Below are 14,374 nucleotides of genomic sequence, written 5' to 3' on the forward strand. Positions count from 1 at the left end.
CATCTTTTTCTAACTCTAAGTCCTTTTCTAACATAGCAATTTTGAGTCTTTTGTTATCCAGTCGTCCTCTCACATGGAACATCTCTTGGGACGCAATGTTCTTCTCATCTAAGGCTTTGTTATAGTCTGTAAGGACGGCAGTACACGTGTCATTAAGATCATCTATGAAAGGTTGACAGTCCTGCATCCTATAGTTTAGAGTTTGGATCATGAGTTTTACATGTTCGAAGATTCTTAGAGTTTCATCCTTTGCCATGTAGCAGTAGTTCTTTTCCAGCTTTGTAGACCCATCCTCATCCGCAGTTGCCAGCATGCAGATTTTCCCTTTTCCTTTGACACTGCTGATGGCTTCATATTCGTCTCCAGATGACCAAACTTGATGGTCTCTTTTGACATGGGCTACGTATGCCCTTGCCTTTTCCTTATCTTCCAACTCTTGAGCCATTCTAAGGTAGAATGCTCTGTCTTTTACTACATTGGCCTTACAATCTCTTGCAAAATGATTGTCTTTGTTGCATTTGTGGAAAATCACAACATCAGTCTTGTCTTCTGAGGGAGTACCGGAGTCAGTGGTTTGAGTAGACTGCGGTGCCTCCTTTGGTTGAGTATTTTGAGATTGCGGTGGTGGATGAGAACTTTTGGGATATCGAGGATGGTTATTCTACGGGTTGAAGTTACGATTGAATTGAGGTTTGTTGAACTGTTGATTCTTGCGGAAGGAGGGAGGTGGTAGACGGTTGAACTGTTAGCTAACCAGAGCAATAGCCTTCTGAAATTCTTCTTCATCATCATACTCTGAATCAGCTTCGTATGACTGCGGTGGAGTGTCATACGAGGGAGAGTATGCTTGATTATGTGGAGCTTGTGCTATGAGAGCAAGTGGTCCTCCGAAGTCAGCACAGTCTTTGAGTACGGTGGATTCTTGTGCTTGCAATTCTCCATAGAGCTTGTAGAGAGACAAAGAGTGAATCTTTCTATGGCCTTGGACTATCATCTTAGCCGTAGTCCAGTGTCTTCCCAAACCATTAAGAAATTGAAGGTTTGTTTCATGGTTACTGCGGATGGTGCCCGAATTGGATAACTTGGTGACCATCAGGTTGAACCTTTTGAAGGAGTCTTCTAAACTTTCGCCAGTATGAACTTTGAAGTTGTTGAACTCATTGAGTGCGGTTGTAAGCTTCTTGTCTTGTGCTTGTCCTGAGCCTTCGTACAGATTCTTGAGAACTTCCCAGATCTCTTTTGCTGATTTGCAGTTTATGATAATATCGAAATTGTCAGGAGAAACTCCATAAGAAATTTCATAAAAATCAACAGCATCATTTTCCATTTTATTGAGATCATCCTTGGTGGGACGGTTCATGACTGGTTGACCTCCTCCTAGTCTGGTTGTAGCGCCGTCAGTTTGGACTGGTGTAAGAACTAGGATATGTGGTCCTTCTTCTACGAATCGCCATACATCTCTACCAAGTCTCTTAAGTATCTTTCCATTCTTTGAGACCAATTATGATATTCATTTGCTACCAGTATTGGTGCTCGATTTGAACGACCAACACTGTTGGAAACATTTAGAGATAACGATTGTGCCATATTTTTTGAAGTTTTTTTAAGAAATGAGCTTCAGTGGTATAGAAGGCCCTTTGAAAATCAGAGTTCCATTTTCAAAAAGCAACCACTATGGCTCTGATACCAATTACTCCAAGTAATTGTCTGTATATATATATGGGGTACATCAACAAAGTACCGGAGTTATATATGGGGTACATCTACAAAGTACCGGACATTAATAAATAAAACACTTAAATATATACAAAACTCACAACAATATTGATAAAATCGTTAAGAGTATAGGATTCATTACTCCAAGTAATTGTCTAAACAATAGAACAACGCTACATAACATACCGGTAACACGAACAAGTACTTTAGTATGTCAATTTAAAAGACAACTGTATACTTTCATTTTTCCCATTACGTTCATATTGTGGCAGTTCCACTTGAAAGTTAATGCAAACTATTTTCGAGCTAAGATAGTAATAAACTAGGGAAAACTGACATCATTACAAGCGACAAACAGAACAGTCGAGTCTAATACATTCATTATGAAGGGGCCTATAACGCTAACTTTATGATTCCGTAGTTTATACATCAGGGATATATATTAATAGGATCCGACATGTAGTAGGATGTGTGCTTTTCGCTTCATTTCCTGTTCCTTGTTTGGTTGTGGTCTTAGAGCAGATTCACCCAACCTACTATCTATCCGATCTTAGCTATATATATATATTCCGTATACACCAAGTAATCATAAGGAGTACCAGGTATGGGCCAGGTCATAGTATACTAATTCAATATCCCGTTTTCTAGTACAAAACATACTTTTCAAATAGAACATTTGGTAAACAAAACTAGAAACTTACAAGTAAAAGGTTTAATCCATTTTATTAAACCAATATAACTAAAAGGACCTTAGGTGGTTAATTCTATAATACCTTAGTTTAGACATCAGGGTGATATATAATTAATATTCGATAGGTAGTTGGATGTGTGCTTTCCGCCTTACTTCATGTTCCTTGTTTTGTTGTGGTTTTGGGTAGATTCACACAACTAACTATATGTTCGATATTAGATTATATATAGCTAGTATAAACTAAGTGATCATAGAAGGAACTATTGTGGTTACCATTTTTACAAAAATAAATAAAGGTTTTCTTAAAGAATATTTTCATCAAATTATAAAGGAACTATTACAGTTAACTCTGTGAGTACCAAGTGAATACGCCAATGTTATATACAACGATGATCTAACAAACAATGGGATGTGTGCCTTCTGCCTCATTTCCTATTCCTTGTTTGGTTGTGGACTTAGGGAAGATACACACAACTGATTGTTTGTTTACTCTGGGTTTTATATAACTTGTATCCATTTAGTACTCATAGAAAGGATTGTAGAGTGATTTTTACTTATCTTTCATCAAAGCAGGAAATATAGGATTTTCTGGAGGAACATGCGAACATTTCTAAACAGATCTTACAACTTACTTACATAAATAAAATCTTATGAACTCACCAGCTTAAATGCTGATCTACTCTTTCAAAATAACTTGTATTCTCAGGAGACCAGTAGACAGGTAAGCGCACTGGGATTCAGAAGATGGAGCATAATAGCTTCATGTCTTGTTTTGTTATTTACTTTGTAGTCTATGTTATGAGAACCACATACTTTGTAAAAACTTTCTTTCTAATGAAATGGTTGTTTGTTACTTTGATTACTATGATGCATGACTTGTGATACTAAACATGACGTCCTCCACCCCGAATGTTTCCGCCGTTCCGGTTTGGGGGTGTGACTGATTGGTATCAGAGCATTGTTTATAATGAACTAATTATATCAACTAATAAAGATATACAACTATAAATACAATGGGACCGAAGTGCTCTGGATAATAATATATTTTAAATATATAACGATACGTTATAAAACGATACATACGTGCTTATACATATATACATACTAGAGCAAGTATCACAAGAAGAACAGAACAGAAGTATTTAAACATTGAACACTGCAGTCAAACTTAGCGAACTCTATTCAAGGGATTTCTAGATCAATATAGCATGATCAACTATATTCATTGAAGATGTGACTGGCATGTGTTTGGGAGTGATGTGGTGTTGCAACAGTCTTAAAAGTTAGCGAACTCTATTGAAGGGATTTCTAGATCAGTACATAAAGTTAGAATACTATGGGAGTATTTTATGATACTATAACAAACAACAAGTTTAAAACACACCAAGTACATTACATTAAAATACTATAGGATTTTTTAGGCACTATATAAATAACTTATGTGATAATTTAAAAGACCCTTACGGATAGGTCTATAATTTTGGAGTGTATACTGCCAAGGTTCTATATAATTGAGATTTTAACTTAGAATTTGTGATGTATGCTTCACTACCTGTTCCTTGTTTGGTTGTGGTTTTGGAGTAGGATCACTTATTCGAAGGACTATTTAATCTTAAATTATATACAACTTGTATATATTGTGCAATTATAGGAGGACTCTGTAAGGATCACCCCATAATGTTTCACTTTTTATCATAGATTCTTTAGACACTTCCACTCTCGCACGACAAACCCAGATAGATGTAACCACTTCCTCATAGCAGTCAACAAAAGAGTCAAGGAGGAACAAGAGCAGGTTCATGAGAAGTTTTCAAAGAAGGATCAGCCGAAGTAACCAACGTGTCTTATGCGTCACACTAATAAATAATAATCTTGTTTAACTTAATGAGTTAGTGGAGACACTGATCACACTATGTGTTAGGATTATTTTCTTTACATGCAACTGGTAACAGTTATTCAAGTCACAGCTATTCATTCGAGGATAGCCATTTCTAATTCATAAAGTTTATTTTGTATAGACTCTTTTATGAATTGTTTCCAGAACCCGATGAAAGTCAGAACCTGATATACTCAGAACTAGGATAACCTTGTCTTTCAGCTTTTGACTTATAAACCACTGCTATAGACTTATTCCATCTCATCTTTGTATTGTTTTAGCAAAGATGCCTCCTCGTTGGTCGAACAGGCGCACTACTCTGATAACTCTAGCTCAAACACCACTACCTCCTCCATAATTTGATCATGCTGCTCTTCAAGCAGCGATATCATCCGCAGTGGTAGCTGCTCTAGCTCACATCAACGAAAGTGGTACCTTCGGATATGGTAGCGGTACCCACTTAACCAACACCGGAGTTACTCACGGACACCCATGGGAGTGTTCATACAAGGACTTCCTGAACTGCAAACCCAAATCCTTTAATGAAAATGGTGGAGTCATCGCTCTGATGCGATGGTTCGAGAAAACAGATTCGGTCTTCGCAATCTGTTCGTGCCCAGAAGGGAGCAATGTGAAGTTTGCTGCCTGCACCTTCTCCGATAGAGCCCTAACATGGTGGAATAGCTATGTTAAGTCACTAAACCTATCAGTGGCTAACTCAATAGGTTGGGAGAACCTAAAAGAGATGATGTTGGAAGAATACAGCCCGATGGGCGAAGTTCAAAAGCTGGAACAAGAACTATGGGAGCACACTATGGTCGGCTCAGATATAGTGGCCTACACTGACAGGTTTAGCGACCTGGCTGCACAATGCCCCGAGATGGTTACCCCAGAGAGCAAGAAGATAGAAAGATACATCTGGGGTTTATCTATGTCACACCCCAAAACCGGAACGGCGGAAACGTTCTGGGGTGGAGGACGTCATGTCAAGTATCACAACATATGCAGTATAGTAATCAAAGTACAACAACCACTGCATTAATAGTAATAATTTTACATAGGTTACATTTAACAACAACGTCAAAGTAGATATAGAAAATAACATAAGCTGCAGCTTGGTACTAGGCTGACTTTGCAAAAGGTCCCGGAGTGTACCTGTCTACTGATGACCTGAGAATACAAGTTATTTTGAAAGCGAGTATCAGCATTTTAATGCTGGCGAGTTCATAAGTATTTAATGACATTAATATGAATACATGTTTTTCTTAAAAATAATCTCACTAGATAATGGTGATTTGAGTTTACAGAGTATTAGATATCTTTCCAGAAAATCCTATATTTTCTAATAAAAGTAGTCTTCTACCAAGACCCAATTGTTTTATGTTTCAGGAGTAATTTCCCCCAAAGGTAACTATCATTATCAAAATATAATTAATACTTTAACAAATATGTGAGAAAGTCACAAGTAAAAGTAATAAGGAAAAATTATACTTTTCTTCAGCAATGACATTGCTGTTTATAAAGAATGAAAATACAGACTCTAGGGAGTCTTGAATGAACAATACACCTCGGGGAGTCTCAGTGAATGAAATACAGACTCCAGGTGGTATTAAATGAACAATACGCCTCGGAGAGTCTAAGTGAATGAAATACAGACTCCAGGCAGTATTAAATGAACAATACGCCTCAGAGAGTCTAAGTGAATGAAATACAGACACCAGGCGGTATTAAATGAACAATACGCCTCGGAGAGTGTAAGTGAATGAAATACAGACTCCATGCGGTATTAAATGAACAATACGCCTCGGAGAGTCTAAGTGAATGAAATATAGACTCCAGGCAGTATTAAATGAACAATACGCCTCGGAGAGTCTAAGTGAATGAAATACAGACTCCAGGCGGTATTAAATGAACAATACGCCTCGGAGAGTCTAAAGAGACCTTTTAATCCTAAGTAGGTTAGTTTAAAGGTTTTAAAATGTGGCCTAGTGTATAACTAGGAAAATATGTTATGAGGGTTTTATATCTAGAAGGTACCGTGATAACACTTATTACCTTAACGCCATGAATTATAAGGTAATTGTAAAGATACTCGTAACCATACTGATTGACGGGTGTAAACTTGACGACCTACTGGCGTCGGAATGAATGTGACATTTGTCACCCCTTGGCTTGGTCGGCCGGGACTGTAACTAGCAGTCAGGATGTGGGAGTGTCTGTCCCGTATAGATCTATACACACAATGCCCGCTCTCTCTCCAGGAGACTCTGGTTACCACTCGACAACGGTGAAATCCGCGTTTGAGGATGGATCTCGTGTTTTGAAATCTATATACCTTTCTTTTACTAAAAGTACAAGTGTTTAGAATATAGATATAACTAAGTTCTTCTTCATGACAGTTATGGTTTGTTTCTAAACTATACCTGTTATAGTTTAGTTGAGAAGTTATCTAGATGCCTTTGCTACCCAAAGGTGTTGAACTGGAATGAGAGTTTTAATATCTAACCAGATATACATAATATATAACTAGAACTTCAACAACACTCGGACAAATAACCGGATGTTCTAATCCACAACCAAACGAGGAACAGGAAATAGAACGGGCTATCAGTCCTAAGTCCTTCAAGCCCTACTTATATAACTATATCTATATAGACATGAATCTATCAAGAAAATAAGTTTAAAAGACTTTGATAAAAGCTTTAACCATCTAAAATGGATTTTCGTATTTTAAAAGAGATTTGAAAACAAGATTTGAAAACCTTTAGCTTGATAACACAGTTTAACATGCAAAAATCTATTTGCTAGACAGTCATTAATCACATGTGATTGAATTAATAACTTATCATTTCAACTTGTATTCCCCCCCCCATAAAAGCATTTAAAATCATTTAAAAAGGTTAATTAAGGGGTATGAACTCACCTGAAGTGGGTGATTCGAATGAACGGGTGGTATATGATGCTAAGTGTCAAGTGAGGACTTGAACACACACGCGGATCCTATTGAGCATGCAATTATACATTTATGTATCTAATTAGTCATTAAATAACTAATTTAGCAAGTAAAGACACTCAATTATATGAAAACACTTTGTTTCAAGTGCTTGGAGTGCTAAGGGTTGCATCTTAAGAGAGTATGGCCTCACATTGGAGTTTACTCCCCATATGGTAGCACCATATGGGTTTACAGTTCTAGGACCATTTCCCCCATGAGTTTACGCCCGTAAACTCATGGCAATGGTGTCATTGGGAGTTTTAAGGTCCTAAACCACACAAGGAAGGGCTCTAAGTTCGAATCAAAGGCTTAGGAAGTGGTTTGGGCACAAAAGGACCCCTCGTTGGAGTTTACGGTCCTTGGACCATCCTTGAGAGTTTACGGTCGTAAACACTTGGGTTTACGGTCGTAAGCACATGAGTTTACGGCCGTAAACTCATGTATGCCTCAACCTTTTCGTGTTTTGATGTTTCTAGCTCATACATGCAAGTTTCTAGCCCTTCATCCAAGCATTTGAAGGTGTTAGGGGCATCAAAACACCATTTGGGGGTGTTTACGGTTTTGGGAGATCCCCAAACCGTAAACACATATGTTCTTGGGGATTTTGATATTTTCCCATGGATTAACAAGTATACTATGCAAATAACTAGCTAGGAGGAGTATACTTACTTATATGACGCTTGAAAGAGTGTTTAGAGCCCAAGAACACTAGTGTGTGTTCTTCGTGTTTTGGAGAACACTTGAAGATCTAAGAAAATATGAAGAATCCATGGATGAAATGATGTAAAAACACTAGATTAAGTTTTGCATGTTCGAATCTAGGAAGGAAACACTTACATTTTGGCGGATTTGAAGAGATGATCTTATGATAGTTGAGAGAAAACTTGGGTGTTCTTGAACTAGGAAGTGAAAAGTGAAAGAATGAAGGGTAAACTCATGCTATATGCATGAGTCCACGGTCAAAGGGAGTTTACGGCCCAAACTCCCTTGTTTGGCCGTAAACACCTAGTCAAGGTGTTAATCGTTTATTTGTTTCACAACACTCCTAACGGGTACTTCCATTTATTTTATCGTTTGACGAAAATTGAAATGAAAGCACCCAAACGGACTTAAAACCGGCCAAAAATGTATTGGGGTGAATTTAACTATTTTATTTTATTTTTATTTTTTTGATGTGCTTGACTGCGGAGTTTATACAAATGAAAATTTCGGGTTGTCACATCATCCCCCCGTTAGAGGGAATTTCGTCCCGAAATTAAAGTTCAAGCACACGTGTACATACGATTTAGCGAAGCAAAATATGAGGATACTTTAACTTCATCAGATCCTCTCGCTCCCAAGTGAAATCAAGTCTTCGCTTGGCGTTCCATCGAACCTCCACTATCGGGATACGGCTTTGCTTTGTTCGCTTGACCTCTCGGTCCATGATCTCTATAGGTTTCTACACGAATGTGGGGCTCTCAATGATTTCGATCTCGACGAGTGGGATTACAAGAGTCACGTTGGACAAGCACCATTTCAAGTTGAGACGTGGGATAGATTCGGATGGAAATTATGGAATCCCTAAAGTAGTCGTGGTCTGACGGAGGTTGGACCAATTCTTATCATGAATCCCTGATGGTCCTAGGTTCTTGGGAAGATAGAATGTTTCAGTACTTAGAACATAATGTACTTCCATGGTTAGATCATCACTTGGCGTGATCGCCATTCTGAAGTTCCAAAAGTTCTTTCTTACTAGGGGGGGGGGGTGTAGTCCTCGGGTTGGTTCTTTCTTTCAGTAGAAATGGATGAAATATTCTCCCAAAATTCGTGGTTTGGGGTGAGGGAGAGAGAAAATGGTGTTGGGAATTTGAAGAGTGAGAGAGAGAGAAGTGAAGAAGATGGTTGAGTGTAGGAGTGTAGGATAAGGGAAATAATTTAATTTTTGGGGAATAGTTATGATGGGAGAGGGAGGACGAAATTTTAAGAGGAAAAAGACCCTCCTCTATCTTTCATTTATTTTTTTTTAACTCTCTTCAAAAATTTTATAAAGTTTCAAATTTTTATAAAATATGCACATTAAATCAACATTTGTGTACAAACTCTTAATTTTTATTTCCTAAAATAAGCTTAAATGTTAATGACCCAAACTTTTATTCTCTTGATCATATTTTCATAATTTCAATAATTATAAGATAATATTATAAGTTTCATAATTATTTTTATAGAATTTTTAAGGTTAAAGTTTATAAATATGTGTTTGTATGGCATTTAGGGTTTTGGAGTTTAATACATCTTTGGATATCAAAATAAATTGAATCTTTGAGACTTCAAATTATTTTTGTGTTTCCTAACTCTTATTCAAGTTAGAAATAATGTTTGTAATTTATTTTTATTGATTTATTGGCATTCTATGTAGTGATTCTGATATTCAAGCGAAATTGAGGAATCAAGTATACTAGTCCTAGTCTTTCAACTTTGACTTAAGTTCCAATGCGACTCGGACCTAATTTCTACTACTAGGTCAAATGCATGATGTGTGTATATGATTAATGAAAAGGTGTTCGAGTCAAAGAGTGACCCGAATATGGATTTTCACGACAGTTAAGTAGTTGTAGAATTCACATATCAATGTGAAATCTAAGTATACTATCCATTGATTCTAATTATTTCCAAGTTTCTAGTAGGTTATAACTTAGTTTCTAGTTACTAAGTCAAGTATGTGTCGTGCCTATAGGTGCAACTAAGTTTAGTCAAATGTAGAACCGACTCGAATTTTGACGGTTGTCACATTCCCCCCCCCCCCCATAAAAGCATTTAAAATCATTTAAAAGATAAGTTAAGGGGTATGAACTCACCTGCAGTGAGTTATACGAATGTAAGATCGGTTGTAGGATGCTAAGTGTCAAGTGAAGAATCGAGCACAACGGATGCTAATAAGCATATAATGACACATATATTTATATAACTAGTGTTTATACAACTAATCATGTAAGGAAAACACCTTAGGACTTAGGAACCACTTAGATTGAAGTGTTACACGTACAAAGGATGGCATAAAAAGGGGTTTATGGCCACACTAGTGTGTGTACGGTTAAGTGGTATACGGCCACATGTGTGTACGACCATATGTGTGTACGGCCATGGAGTGTACGACCGTACACTCCTTGAAGACCGTGCCAAAAAGGTGTTTCATGGCCCTAACTAGCATCCCCTAAGTGTCCATGATCTAATGTTGGGACTTAACACGAGTTGGAGGACTAAATATGCACTAAACAAGGGGTGTACGGCCATATGAAGGGTGTATGGCCGTACACTCTTTGTGTTCATGCATTAGATGATGATTTAAGGCCAGAAATCATGTGATTATCAAGCCTAGCTAGAAGATAGAAGAAAGGCTCACACTTTTGGAGGCTCTAGTGAGTTCACGGCCCAAGAACAAGTAGGTGTTTTGGTGTTCTTGTTGAAAGTGTTGAACACTTGAAGATCTAACCAAAAAGAGTAATTTCATGGATGAAATCAAAGGGTGATACAAGATCATGAAGGATAATAACAAAGAAATGGAAGGAATTCTTACATAAATGAAGATCTAGATGAAGAAAGTTGATGATAGTTGAGAGAGAAATCTGAGTTCTTGGCTTGGAAGTGTAACAAATGACAAGAAATGAGGGCATGACTCATAAATGGACATGAGTTCACGGCCACAATGGGTGTACGGCCGTACACCCATGTGTACGGCCGTACACTCCCTATAAAGGAGTGTTTGGCCCGGATTTGATACTATGAACTTTGGAAACTAAATCCTATACTCTATCCTTGAACGTACAAGACTTGGAACACTCAAACAGACTCTAAACAATGCTAAAATATGGCAGAAACGAGTCTGACTTTGATTGAATTGAATGACTGTACAAGATAGAAATTCGGGTTGTCACATCATCCCCCCATTAGAGAGAATTTCGTCCCAAAATTAGAGTTTAAGCAATTAAGTAATTACAAATAACTAAGTAAAAAGATGAGGATATTTCAGTTTCAACTGATCCTCGCACTCCCAAGTGAATTCACGAATCTGAACGATCTTCTCTGTCGTTTCCCGAATGATCTCTGGACCTGTGAGAGTGATGTAAGGAACTCGTCCTTTAGCTAACTGAGTGTTGCCCACCTCAGCCCAGCACAGAGGGGATCTGCACTTACGGCCATAGAGGGCTTCAAATGGAGCAGCCTTTATGCTTGTGTGATAACTATTGTTGTAGGAGAACTCAACAAGGGGTAAATGAGTATCCCATGCCTTCCCAAAGTCTATCACGAAGGCTCGCAACATATCTTCCAAAGTTTGAATAGTCCTCTCACTTTGTCCGTCGGTTTGCGGATGGTAGGCTGTACTCATGTCCAGCCTAGTTCCTAGGGAACTTTTTAGCGACTGCCAGAACCTTGAAGTGAATCTACTATCTCTATCAGAGATAATGGATATGGGAACACCATCCAGTCGTACGATCTCCCTAATGTATGTTCTTGTTAGTTTCTCCATCTTGTCAGTCTCTTTGATAGGCAATAAGTGGGCGGACTTTGTTAACCTGTGTACGATCACCCAAATGGTATCGAGACCACCTGTTGTCTTGGGCAACTTGGTGATGAAGTCCATCGTGATCCGCTCCCACTTCCATTCAAGTATCTCGGGTTGCTGAAGTAAACCTGATGGTTTCTGGTATTCGAACATAACCTTGGCGCAAGTAAGGCATTTACTCACGAAAGTAGCAATCTCTGCTTTCATGTTAGGCCACCAGTATAACCTTTTAAGATCCAGATATATCTTATTTGAACCTAGGTGGACGGAATATCGATTGTTGTGCGCTTCGGTCATGACCAAGTCTCTGTAACCACCGTGTTTCGGTGTCCAGATCTGTGACAATCCGAAAATTTTTGCCTCGAAAGTCCAGCCATTCAATTCAACCGAGTGTCAGACCCGTTTCTCATATCTTTTAGCATTTTTTAGAGTATGTTTAAGGGTTCAAAGCGCAGTACATTCAAGCATTGGGTATAGGATTGAGTTGCTAAAGTTCTTCGCTTTGAAATCGAGCCGAACACTCCATCCAAGGGAGTGTACAGCCGTACAAATGGGTGTACGGCTGTACACCCATGTTGACCGTACACCCTCCCATATATATAAGGCTTCCCTCCATTTTTATCCATTTCTTCAACTCCCAACTCAAGAAATCGGATTCTCTCTCAACTATCATCGAGTTCTTCACCTTGTTCTTAAAAAACGTGAGTATTCTTCCATTGATTAGTTGATACCTTGCATAATCTAGTAAAGATCCATGATTCAAAGCCTTAATTCATCATCAAACTCAAGAACATCAAGAGTGTACGACCGTACACTCTATCTATGGCCATACACCCTTGTTAAGTCCATAATCTAAGGCTTCAAACAGTTGCTAAGTGCTAGTTATCCATTAGAACTCTTGAAACCTTGAACCCCTTTGATTTAAGACCCAAAAATCGACCATTTTTCAAGAACAAAAGGAGTGTACGTCCGTACACCCTTGTATGGCCGGACACACCTCAAAACACCCCAAAACACCCCAAAAGGGCCTCCAAAGTGAGAACCTAGTTCATATTCTTGATGAGCAATCGAGCCACTAGCTTCCCCATTGTTCAAAGACACTCTTTAGCATGTTTTACCATGAGTGTACGGTCGTACACTCCATGGCCGGACACCCATGGACGTACACACCAAGATGTGACCGTATACACCCCTTTGATGAATCACATGTGATTCTAACACTTAGTCCAAGTGTTTCCTAGTCCCTAAGGGTGTCTCATTGCATGTTAGTTGCTTATAAACACTATATTCATGCCAATATATGCCATTATATGTCATTAGCACTCGTTTGTGTCTCGGGACTTCATTTGTGGAATACAAATGCTTTTAAGGGGGGGGGGGAATACAAGTTGAACACAATGAAAATTGTGTAAATGTTTTGCTATAAACATCATTTTAACAGATTGCTTATGTATTTATAAGTGATCAAAACATTTCAAAAACTCTTTTTAAGTCATGTTACTTTTTAGTTTATAAAACTCCGTTTTTAAAGTACAATCATAACTTAGTATATAAATGAGTCTTTTCTTGAAGTCAATAACAGTTCAAAGTAAAGATACTAGTAAACTATAATAGGTATAGTTTAGAGGTTCAGTTCACACTAGAACATAGAGAACATATTATAAAGAGAAACAGGGAGGTAGATACAATACACGATAACATAGATAACATACTATAAAGAGAAACAGGGGGGTAGATACAATACACGATAACATAGAGAACATACTATAAAGGGAAACAGGGAGTTAGATACAATACACTATAACTTAAAGAACATACTATAAAGAGAAACAGGGAGGAGATACAATACACGATAACAGAAAGAACATAATATATACTATAACACAATAACAAATCATGATTAACACAATTATACTAATGATTCCCAGTAACCTAGGAAGGGAACGTATCACTAACTCATTGTTCTAAACAAAAGGTGATAATAAAAGTAGTGTAAAGGATATATATATATATATATATATATATATATATATATATATATATATATATATATATATATATATATATATATGGGGTACATCTACAAAGTACCGGACATTAATAAATAAAACACTTAAATATATACAAAACTCACAACAATATTGATAAAAGCGTTAAGAGTATAGGATTCATTACTCCAAGTAATTGTCTAAACAATAGAACAACGCTACATAACATATCGGTAACACGAACAAGTACTTCAGTATGTAAATTTGAAAGACAACTGTATACTTTCATTTTTCCCATTACGTTCATATTGTGACAGTTCCACTTGAAAGTTAATGCAAACTATTTTCGAGCTAAGATAGTTATAAACTAGGGAAAACTTACATCATTACAAGCGACAAACAGAACAGTCGAGTCTAATACATTCATTATGAAGGGGCCTATAACGCTAACTTTATGATTCCGTAGTTTATACATCAGGGATATATATTAATAGGATCCGACATGTTGTAGGATGTGTGCTTTTCGCTTCATTTCCCGTTCCTTGTTTGGTTGTGGTCTTAGAGT

The sequence above is a fragment of the Lactuca virosa genome, chromosome 8, assembly GCF_052849685.1.
Source record: "Lactuca virosa cultivar CGN04683 chromosome 8, Lactuca_virosa_CGN04683_v6, whole genome shotgun sequence".
Classification (NCBI taxonomy): domain Eukaryota; kingdom Viridiplantae; phylum Streptophyta; class Magnoliopsida; order Asterales; family Asteraceae; genus Lactuca; species Lactuca virosa.